At 43.9% G+C, this 12,163-nt stretch overlaps 1 protein-coding gene across 1 annotated transcript in view; it reads left to right on the plus strand.

Annotated features, from left to right (window-relative positions):
- The first annotated feature begins 5,273 nt into the window (after window positions 1-5,273).
- TMEM200A (transmembrane protein 200A) overlaps window positions 5,274-12,163 on the plus strand; it is a 64,407-nt gene continuing 57,517 nt past the window's right edge. Inside the window, 1 exon segment of the mRNA XM_006180722.3 lies at window positions 5,274-5,406. The gene's annotated coding sequence lies outside the window, so the exon portion shown is untranslated.

A 12,163-nucleotide genomic window follows, 5' to 3' on the forward strand; every position in this document is an offset into this window, starting at 1 on the left:
TCATTCCCTTATAGAAACAAGTATTTTCAGATCAGTAGTAGCCCAATGAGCAACGATCTCAAGTGTCAAAACTCATTAAATGACTATTGTAATAGAACTGATGATCACGTTTGACGTTACTTCTGAAAAATAAATATGTCAACATTTCTTCGTGTTCTAAAACAAATGTGTGAAAGGGTATTCCCAGGGCTTCTAAATAGCACAGCTTAAACTGCATTCTATTTTACCAACATTATGGCTTAATTAAAGTCTATACATAAGTGTAAATGATTACTGTTTACAAAATCAGCTGTGTGATGTACAGATTTCTGTTGGTGGTATAATTAAGGCATTCAGATATTTGTAAACACTTTTGAATTCAAAATGCCAAGTCATCTTGTTCTAATTTAATGAAAACAGATCTATTGTAATTGTCAACAAAGACCTTATCTTTATTCCAGCTCATAATTATGGGCGGAGGAACACTAAGCTGAAAGATTTGGTAGGTTTTAAAGTTTCATTTTATTAACTAATTTAATATGTTTGTGGTGTTGATTTGATTGAAAAGAAGTTGGAGATTAAACTGTTTTACAATAAATGTCACCGTGCCTAGGAAGTGTTATGCTAAGAGGGCATCTCTTCTTGGTAGAGGATGTAGCCCTCACACACTGGGTGAAAGATGTTTTGAAAATCTGCTGTTTACCAGGCTAAGTATTTTTTAAAATATGATTTTATTATCATTGAATCCTTAAAACAGCATTATAAGGACATACTACAATTATCGACACTTTATGAATGAGGACAATGAAGCTCACAATGGTCAGTACAAGTTGACATTTTAACCTAGTTGTTTGACTCAAAGGTTATGCTCTCTGGGTAACATCACACTGCCATTACCAAATAAAATGTAGCTAAAAGAGCAGAATTCGGGGTGTGCTTCTAGAGGGGACTGTAATGAAGGCTGAGATAAGCAGAGCTCCAGGGAACTCATAAGGCAATGTGAACTGTGTCCTAGTACAACACTTTTCAGAATTTCAAAAGCAGACAAATCACTTGAGGATGTTAGTACTTGCAGAGTACGACTCAATAGGTTTGGGCTGGGACCTGAGCTCCTGCTATTCTAACAGCTGCCCAGTGATGGCAACGTTGTGGATCCTCGGACCACACTCTGAGAAGCCAAGTGTTCATGACCTATGGCTGGTTCAGTACCATGGACAGTGGCACAGGTGGGCCACCACTTCCTTTTCTTTATCATTTCAGTCAAATATCTATCTTCCGTGGGTAGATTCTTGTAACAAAATAGAATATATTTTAAAAGTACTTCTTGGATTGCCAGCAGCTATGTGGTGATCCTTCCCTTTATATAGGTGTAAAATCTGTCCAGGGGAAAGAACTGGGGAGAAAAATGCCCATTTTTGCATTTTTAAAATGTATGCTGCCAGTGCTCCTCAGGTAAAAAGAAGCTAATCAGACTTATTATCAAACAGGGAGGTCAATACAGATTTCATAAAATATTTAACTAATATTATCACCTCAACGTTATAAAATACCTGTTTGAGGAGGGTGGTACTCTAACTTGCACATTCAATGAACAGAAATTATCAACATCTTTCTGCTGCTAAATCTACTCAACTATTAGTAAATTGCACATAATAAGAGAGAAAAAATTAAAAATATGGAAAAATGGAGGTCAAAATCACATTGAAATAAAAATGACTTTAAATTTTTATTTTTAAATGTATATCTGCTACCTTTTTCTTTCTCCTGGATTCCTTCCACCTAATTCCATATGTTAAGGATAAAATCATATAGATCATTTTCTTTGACTTTGTCCTTCTTTATCCCTTTCTTTGAAACAGCAACTATGGGTGCCAGCAAAGATTCCTCAGGGGTTTTAACATTACCAATTTATTTCACTGCTGGAGCAAAGTAGTTCAGATAAGAGTCTGGCAAAGAATTTCATTTGTTTTCCATTGAAGATATTTTTATTTTCTAGTTGAGGATTTTTTTTTTCTGTTTTCTGAGGTCTGAAGATGATATGGGCCACCTTTATGACAAAAGAAAATGAGTATAATCCCACATAAACTTTCTAATAGGCGTTCCTTTAGCCTTGCTTCATGATCTACTTAAGAGTATTTACTCCTTTTTATTCCAATGTATGTTTTCAAAATTAATTTATTAAAAATGTGTTGGCATGCATTGGGTTTACAAAGATAGTTTTTAAAAGTGAAGAACCCTGAAATAGGAAAAACAACACTGTTCACTCTTGGTACTTTATAGATGTAAACCCAGTGGATGGCAACACTGTTTTTCTCAAAGTTAATTGTTAGATTCCAGAGAAAGAGTTTTTTTTTTTTTAACTGTGTTAATAGCATTAAAATAAGTTTGGTGTGTATGTGTGTTTAAATAAATATATGTTGAAGATCTGTGTCACAGGTGGAAAGAATCTTATATGTATTATTTCATTTAATTTGTGTAAAAACACTTTGAGATAGGTATTTTGTTCCTACTTAAGGGATGGAAGAAATGAGGTTCAAAGTCCCTCTGTCAGCATATAGTTAAGCTTGAATTACAGGGAATGTTCTCTTCCCTCTCTGCACTCTTATAAGATGAGCTTGTTCCAGTGGAAATTTACACATCACAGAAGGACACTGCAAAAAATATTATGTGTGAAGTGCAATGCAGCTTGATGGTGAGAAGTTCCATCCATTACTTCAAAAGAGGACATGGAGCTAAATTCAAAATCCATTACTGACAAAGTATTTTCACCACAGTCTTTCCAGATGGAGACATACTGGCCATTAGCAGAGATTAATTTACCTGAGCTTGTCTTGAGCACTCAGTGCCAGGGAAGAATTTATAACTAATATCTTGCGAGCTGCTTGGTCTACTAAAGTGAGATAATCCTCTGTTTATAGGATATTTCACCCCTGCCTTTTCTGAGATTAATGGTCATTATTTAAAAAAGAAGATAAAAAGAAATGTAAATAATTCCCTTTGGGTGATCATAAGGCTATGTAAGGAGTCCATTTTTCTGCTTCTTATTTTTTGGTTGAATCACTGAAATCTAAGTTCAGAAATGAATCATCAATATCTGGGTCCAAAAGAATGTGCTTATTCCTTCTTTCATGGTCCTCATCAGTCCCTCTTTGAGGGAGGCTCAGTCCTTCAATGTGTATAATGATTAGATGACCATTTTAAATGTGTCACTACTTGCCTTAGGATGTCATGTTTAGCGATCTCTGTGGACCTTACCAGCCAGTGCATATAACCAGGAATATTCTCTCTCTGGAGCTTTTCAGAAAAATGTGGCTTCAGGATATTTCTTTATAAAATGTAGAAGCTACAACTAGAAAAAAGGCCCCATGGAATCACACCCCTTTGATCGGGTGCCTGGATAAATGTGGAAGAACACCTAAGAGAGCTGAGCAGGTGGCTGTGGGCTCAAGAGTATAGATGTGGAGGGGTGGGGGTAAAAACAAAATCACAGATGGTTTATAGGGGTGACTCATTTCTCCACCCCTTCCAACTTCCAACCCCTTTAGTTTTTAGATTTTTTTTTTTAACAATTTTGTGAAATTTCTACTGAAAGTGTCAAATCTCCAAATTCTTCTAGTCAAGACAAGAAGATTGTACCAAAGAAATCCATTTCAACAGCAGTTTCTCCTCAGTGTTGTATCTGATTTCCAAGTTTATTTTTTCCTGTTAAAGTTTTGCATGGGATTCTGTTCTCTCTTTCGCTCTCCTTACATTTTCCACCTCCAGAAACAAGCTTTTCTTGAAAACAAGACCAACAGATTGCATAATGAAAGACACAAATACACTGCACTAAAACGTCACATTTCTAGTCATCACCTCAAATACATTCAGGAGACACACAGTTACACCCGACTCCCAGCGCTGGGGGCTGGTGTGTTCTGTACATGCCAGGGTGGTGGTTGGAATATTTGATAATCCAGAGTTTTACATAAAACTTTACTGAGATGACCTTCACACACGCAATCATCAGTTCTGTCTTTGCCGGAGAGGAGGTAACTACAATACGGTTTTACTCTATGAATAGGGCAGTCCCTATTCATGGGAGCAAGGGGCAAGCCGGGTTAATCTACACCCCTCCTAGGCTGTGGTGTTTGGAGTGGAACCTCAGCACTGCTCATTGAAGCCCTCAACGATCCGGTTCGTCCTCGTCCGCTCTGCCCATGACCCTCGTCCGGAGCTGCTCTCCCAGAGCCCCTTTCCGGGCTAGACCCACAGCTAATCGGGTGGACGCTCCAGGCGGTGAAGACTACGGACGTTCGCAGTGTCCGCTCGGGGCCGGATTTGGCTCCGCTCGGGCAGCGCCAGCCCAGCCCGCCAGGGGGACCCCGACCCGTCCAGGAGGTGTCTGATAAGAAAGAGTCCGAGGGGCGTGGAGTGAGGGTCCTGCAGCGCCTGTTCCTGGAAAACTGGGAATCAGCCAGGCCTCCCGACTGCTACGGGGGCTGGCGGGGCCCTGGCTCTGGGGCCCGGGGTTCTAACTCAGCGAGAGGCGCGCCCTACGGGTGGGTGTGTCCGTTTCCACCCTCTGGCCTTCCAGCCTGGAGAAAAGCTCCTGAAAGCGGCTATTTTTGTTCCCAGAGATAGGTTTTGTCTGCGGTGGTCCCTGCTCTGGAAGTGCAGCTCTGCAGCTGGGGCACGGGTCATTGGGTCGGGGGTTCCTGCAAGGGGAGGACTGGATCTTGTCCACATCCTTGAGGACGAAGCGGGAGGCGAGAGCGAGGGCGGCAAGGCCCCGGGAGTTCCCAAGGGTCGTGGGCGGCTGGAGATTGGCGCGCACTCGGGTCGCGAGAGCGTGGTGAATCTCCTGGAAGCCCGCCCCGCCCCCTGCACCCCGCCCCCAGCCGCCTCTTCCGCGCTTCGGGCGTGAGGTTTGGTGGGGATCAGTCTGAAGCCCAGCAGAAAACTTTTCCCCTCCCTGCTCCGGGTCCCCTTTGTCTTTTCTTGTGCGGCGGCGGTGGCGGCGACTGAGCTGTGAGTCCGTCTCCTGCCTGGCGCACAGCGCCGGGTGATATCCGAGGGCAGGAGCGCGCGGACTCCGTGCGCCCTATGGCTGCGGCCGGCGACCCCGCGACCCACGGCGGGCACAGGCAGCGGTGCGCCCCCAGCCCAGAGGCAGCCGCCCGCGCCCCCAGCCGCCGGCTCGCGCTCCTCGCCGCCCGCCCCCTCGCCTGACTCATCCGCCGGCTGTGGCCGCGCCGCGTCCGCTGCCCGAGCCCCGCCGGGATGGGGAGGGAGACCGCGGCTGCCGGTGGCTGCGGAGATTCCTGCTGACGCCCCCGACCCTGCCGCCTCCTGCGCTCGGCTCCGGAGGCGCCCGACGTCTCACCAGCTCCGGGAGTGAGAGCCGCGAGAGGAGACTGGACCCCAGAGGCACCGCGCTCAGGACAGGTGAGGGGGAAGGAAAGGGTGCTGCCGAGGGTGGGGAGGTGGGTGGGCAGTGGATGCAGCCGAAACGGGGCGCTGCTTCACCATCACCTCTCCGCCCCGCTTCAGCCCCCAGAGTTGGGGTAAAAACTGTCTCCTGAAGTTTGGGAAATAAACCAAGCCTGACATCTCCCTGGTCCCGGGAGCCCAGGATAAGCGGTGCGGGGCAGCCTCGGAGAAGCCAGAGCCTTGGAGCGCCTGGCAGGGTTTCACTAAGCTACACCCTCCTTTGTCTCCGTTCCAGAGAGTCAGCATTCTCTGTAAAGATGTCCACGGCGTTAATTTATAGTAGTCCTTGGCAAGAGCAAAGTGTGGTCAGGGTTTTCTAAGGCAATATCTGTCTGTGGTAGTGTCTACATAGCAAAATGGAGAGGCGAAGCAATTATTTGCCAAATACGGCACTACTCTTCTCCCTACATAGTCTGTCCTTAAGAGAAAGGGCTGAGGATTTGCAGGATTTGCTCCATTAATCATTCTTTTGCTGTAATTAATTGCCCAGGCCAACGTCTCACCTTGTGTAGGTACAGGCTCTCTGCGGTATTTACTGCCGCTTGATTTCGATTGAGAAGTATGTGTTTGTGTTCGTAAGTGATATTTGTAATAAAAACAATTCATTGTTCATTACCAGCCATTGGTAACGCCAGAAAGTCAGAAGCTTCACAAATAAGTAATTTAGTAATTGAAAGTCCTAGTGCCACCTTGGTCTGGTGTTGGACTAAGTATGTTGGACTGAAGTGTCTTACCTTAGCTTGCTTGCTTTTTTTTTCTGAAGACCTTCAGAAGTAGTTGTGGACAACTGTGTATGCAGAAAACATTTCAAGAATCGACAACTATTCTTATTTGTCAGTAAGAATATTGAACTCTGTAGGTTTTGCTGTCAAACCAAGTTCTGAGATACACTTTCTGTAGAGCTTTATGAATAAATATTACCAACTCCTATGAAAGCTACTTACTTTGCTGGCTTGTCATGTCTTGCATTATGGAAACACTTATAAAATGACTTCCGTTTATTTGGCTACTGATACTAGAATATATTACCATTTTGTGAAAAGTAGGATAAATATTGAAACTTCTCAAACCTTACTTTATTTTCCCTCTACTTTTCACCCATGCAGAAGCATCTGCTTTAGTTTCATGCTTTTCAAACAGCCTAAGTGATGAATAGGCATTCTTCTAAACAGAAAATGATGTTTCTTTTAAGTAGAAACTATAGTTAAATGCTTTAGCAATTTAATGTGGTAAGGTTTTTTTTTCTTTTTTTACTCTTAGAATATATACATTGAAGTGTTAGGAGTGATTTTCTCTAACGAAGTCCTACTAGAGAGCTCATAATTGTGAGATGATTTAGCTATAATTTGTAACCCTGGTTATAATTAGCTTTGAATCCTAGGCTGGGGAAGCCTTCAGTGGAAGAGAGTTGTGTGGGAAGCCTCTGTGTGCAATTTCCAGGCGGTTGGCAAAGGGAGATTTTACCTGTTGCTTCTGAGTCAGGTGCTGGGAAATACATGGAGTATCCCAAAGGCACTCGCAGTCAGAAGGGGTTCTTCAGGAAAGCGCTTTGTAAAGAACGATGGCTGCACTTCTTATTTCAACTTGGAGGAATTACTAGTGAAGCTCTTGAATGTTCTGAGAGTTAGATTACTATACATAGACTTTTGTAATTTCAGAATTTTGACAACAGCTCATGAGGCAGAGAAAGGTAACTAATGACATAAAGGGGGGTGTGAATCTGAACAGTTTGTTTAAGTTTTCTCGTTCCCAGAATGATTCTCAGTATAAAGGAAAAGCAATCATTTTAACTTAGGAAAATAGATAAGAACAAAAATGAAAGCAGATGTCACTTTTTAGATTTCTTAAACAACATGAGTAGAAGATAAAATAAGTCTTCATAGCAGTGCTTATTACTTATCAAATAGAATGTAGAGTCTAAAAGAGGAGGCAGTTTTAAAATAAATTTCATTTAGTATTATTCTCCCTAAAGAGGAGACAGCATGGGAAGTCTCTGTCAAGCAAAACACAATTGGAAAAAGAACTTGTGTAGAGATGGGAAAAAAACAAATCTGCAGTGAGATGGACCTTTCATTGTATTAAAGAATGTATGATTTGCAGTTTTATCAAGTGTATTCATTTCAGGACCTAAGGCATGTTTTTTCTGCTAAGGTTGGATATGTGTCCAAGCATTCAGAAAACATGAGTGAACCCTTGTTGTGGTGTCTTGCTTGCTGATGGATGGCAAAGTAGCCTCTCCTATGGGAGAGTACGGGCTAGCAGGGAGGGGACTGGAAAATGTGCCTTAGATCACTGAGCACCTGGAGTGGTCCTTGAGCATCAGGGGACTGGTTCACCCTGGGGAGCACGATGGTGGATTGCTAAGAGGACTGGATGGGGAGCTGGAAAACCCAAGTTGTTATCCTGGCTGAGACACTGATTCTAGGACACACTGATTTCTAGGCTTTTCTGAGTCTCTCTGCCTTCATTGACAGACCAAGGACTTTGGACTGTGATCTTTCCATCTTCTTTTTAAAATGCTGCCTGATGAGCCCTAGAGGACTTAAGGAGAGGGAGAAATCAGGATGCAGTGGCGGTGATGGTGGTTTGGTTAGTTGAGTTTGGGTTGGAGGAAGATAGGCTGGAGGTGATGTCGGATGTAGGGGAAGAGTAATGACCATGATAATAGGAGGTCAAGGAGATCTGACCTGGAGCATCTGGCCCTTCATTGATTATATGAGTTCACAATATATAATAAAATAATGAATAGCAACGTTCACTTAGTACTTGATGGTTTTGATGCATTTTCACAAGTGATGGCAATTGATTTTCGTAACAACCCCAAGAGGTTATTTGAGCAGAAAGGTGATGGAATCAGGACTAATACAGCAAAGCACGTTTGCACCAGGATGCTCCATTGCCTTTCTGCAGGGTCCATAAAGATAGGAGAAGCCAGAATGCACTTTGGAAACCCTGTGTAAATGGGAGAGAGAGAGAAGGGTGGCATAAGATTTTAGTGGAGTTTCAAATTTCTGAGTAAAAATTTAGGTTACATTCGAGAGGATAAGAATCTCCAGTTGTGAGATCAAAATCAGAAATGCTGTGCAATTTGATGGTTAATCTTCAGTTTGATTACTCCTGTTCTGGGCTTTCTCCTCATCTCACCTCCCTCCCCATCCCCCCAGGAATTCTGGGATTTGATCATTAAGAGTCATTGATAAGAGTCTTCCAAAGGCTTTGAGTGCAATTGGAAAAAGGAAATTCTCATATAAAGGTGGGGATTCTTGGGCCATTGTACTGTTAATTAATGAGATATGTTCCAGTAGCAAGTTGTTCTTCAGAAACTTTGTCACCAGAGGTGAAATCACATAAAATTCATGGGAATGTGAGCAAAGCATGAAAATGTGGGTCTGTACACTCCTTCCTGCTGTGTCCTTGTCACTCTGCCCCAAGCATTAGTGCACTAAGGGGACCGTAGTCCTTTCCCCGCCCACCACCCCACCTTGTATTCCTGTGGAAGGGAGTTAGTCAGGATTCACTTGATTATACCCGTGAGAACCTACATTTAACTAAATTAATCTAAGAAAGAAGATTTATTGTCTCCTGTGCCTGGAAAGTCCAAAGGTAGCCTTTGCTTCAGTCGTGGCTGGAACCCACAGCCTCACCTGACTTTGGTAAGGGTTCTTTCTTTCTCTCTCCCCATTTCTCAGCTTCTTTTCTGAATCAGCTTCATTCTGAGGCCCCTTTTCATGTGCTGAGAAAGGGTGATTGTTGGTAGTTCCCAGCCTGCACTCCTGGGCTTTTGATCCAAAGGAAAGAGAAGTCTTGTCTCTTCCACATCCCATTTATAGAAATCTCCTGACAGGGCTCTGATTGGCCCTGCTGTGGTGGTCACTGAATCCATCTCCATGTCCAGCAGAGAGTGCTGCTGTGATAGTCACGGACTGGATCTCGTGCCCAGCCCTGGATGTGTGTGGGGCTGGTGGTGGGGTGGGGAAGAGGAGACTGGTAGGGGCCCCATGATTGACAGTTCTGTCAAGATCGTATGGCTCTCTCAAGCTGATGATGATGCCAATCAAAAACAGTGTGTCTGTTACTGAGGAGAAGTGCTCCCTCCTTTTTCGAGACAGCCCCCTGCACAACGATGTGTAGTTTGCACATAGAAGCAACTCAGGCGCCCAAGACTGTGCAAATTCCAGAAGTGGGTCTCTCTTCCCAACTAAGGCAAAACCAGGTGATGAGCTAATTCCCTCTATATCTAGACTTCTCTAAGAGGACCCAGAATATTTTTGAATGAGAACCCCCCCCCATTTATCCATGTCCATGTACTTTTAGCAAATACCTTTGTGCTTTATCTCCAGCCTAGGGATTTTATTTGCAAAAGCCCTGGTCATCCATAGATTATGAGATTGGAGACCCCTACATTGGGCCTTACACCAGTGTCACAGTGATAGCTTTAACTGGGAAGTAAAGTGATGAATACAGATGAACATGTGTATTGTTTATACACATTCACTGAGCTTGTGGGAAACGGGCAGAGGGGAGGCAGTGAGCACGGATTAGGGTTATCACTTAGGAGGCACAAAGTGATAGGTCCCCAGTTAGAATATTGGCGTGTGTGAGCAACATTATGAAGGCCTGGTGAGGATGAAGGAACATCTGTGTTGACGGAATCATCGGTAGGATGAAACAGATCAGGAGGGGCCAGACCAGGAAGACAGGCTGGACCAGTAGGTGGAATGGCTGTGTGTTGTGAGTAGGTTCACAGCAACTAGACTGTGTAGAAAGGAAGCCTGTGGCCACCACATGTCCTTGGGGCAAAACCTTAATTTTTAGCACTGACATTTATAAAAGTAATGCCACGTCCCATGTACATGCATTACGTTCATTATATTATTGAAATTTCATAAAAGCCCTCTAAGGTGAGAAAACTGAAAGTTAGGGAGGTAAATAACTTGCTCAAGGTTATGTGGTCATTGAGTAGTAGACCTGGGATTCAAACCCTGACAACCTGAAACAAAAGCCCTGTGCTTGAACTACTCAACACTACCTCTCAAGATCAAGGTCTGAATCCAGGATATCAGGCCAAATTAAAGGATGGGCCCCCAAGTGGGCCTTCCAGTAGGCAACTGGGATCCCAGAAGTCCAGGTCAGAGGGGATGAAATAGAGGCTATCAGGGTGCAGGTGCAGAGCAAACTGGACAAGCGTGCCACAGTGAGAGTAGCACACGGGTAGATTCTTGGGCTGGGGTTTGGGTATAGCAAGGAAAGCGGGAGGGAGCAGCATCAGGAAGTTGAACAGGTGGGCAGATCAATAGAACAACTAGAGCTTGACTGTTGATCTGAGAACAGGAACTCTACCATCTGCCCTGCTTTAAATATCCTGCGTGGGGTAAATCAATAAGACATGGAATGGCGGCTCCTTAAAGGGAGACAGAGTTCTGTTAGTCGTCAGGCACCAGGAGGGGAAAAACGTGTCTACCACATGCCTTAGGTACATAATCTCACCAAATCTTCATTAGAGTCCAGGGAAGAGATTTATTATGGCTTTTTTTGGGGGGGGGGCAGGAAATGAAGGCTTAGAGAGGTTAAATTACTTGCCTGAGCTCTTGGAGCCAGACTGGAAGATGAAGGAGCTGTCATGGAAACCAAGGCCTCTCTGAATCTAGACTTCATCCTGGATCTTCAGGGAGTCGTCCTGGTCCTGATGGGCCAAGGTCAATTTCAAGTCTGGACCATAAAAATGGGAAGTCAGAGGGGGCAGAGGGTTGTGAAGGGAGATCGTGAGTGAATGTTTAGACGTTTGAATATTTGGTTTTGGCAGAACGTAGTAATCTGGTGGGATTCTCCCCTCAGTGCAGGATCGCTATCATTATGCAGGATAGAAATGTAGGCAAGTTAGGTGTTTGGAGGGCTTAATTTTAGTCACTGATTCCAGTTAAAGAGAAGAGATCTCCGCCAGCTGCAATGGCCTGAAGTTACCTTTGTACATACAGGTGCTTTGCCCTGAAATTCAATACATAAGAGAGAGATTCAGAGAGAGAAGAGAGAAAGAGAGAGAGAGAGTTTAGAGAGCAAGGAAGAGCACTGGCACATACCGAATGTAGCAGGTACGTGGAACGCATTCCTGTGATTAATGCCTGTACTTGAAGATACTCTGAATGAAACTGTTTACTAATAGCATATGAGTGATAGCACGTCATTGCCCAGCAAATGCAAGGTCAGGTTTGTCTCTGCGTGGATTTATGACTGGATGTAGCTGTTTGCTGTCTGCAGTGGACTGTGTATACATGTGATAAGAGAAAGGGGAATGAGAAGGTAAATGAAAAGAAGTATTTGGGACATATTTGAGAGAATTCATAGCCTATTTGGGGGGGGGGGGTAAAACAGCCATGCATAAACTTTTAAAGCAATATGGTAGAGTAATATGATTGTAGAGTTGGCAGGATCTTTCAGACAGTAATCAAGATCACAGTGCTAGCTAGTATTGTGAAGTACAAACTTAGTGGTAGCAGTTGAACAAAGTTTTCTAGAAACTAAAAGGAATGGAACCATCTGAAACCTGGAAGGCTGATTAGAGGAGGCTTCCAGGAGGAGGTGAGCTCTGATGCGTTTATATGTGCAGAGAGAAGAGAAGAGAAGAAGGGATTCCAGGTAGGATGGCTAAGAACGTCAATGTCCTCCAGCCAGAGACCACGGGAAAATGACTCGTAGTTGAACAGGGTAGGTTTGC

This window comes from Camelus ferus, chromosome 8 (assembly GCF_009834535.1).
Source record: "Camelus ferus isolate YT-003-E chromosome 8, BCGSAC_Cfer_1.0, whole genome shotgun sequence".
NCBI classification, from domain to species: Eukaryota; Metazoa; Chordata; class Mammalia; order Artiodactyla; family Camelidae; genus Camelus; species Camelus ferus.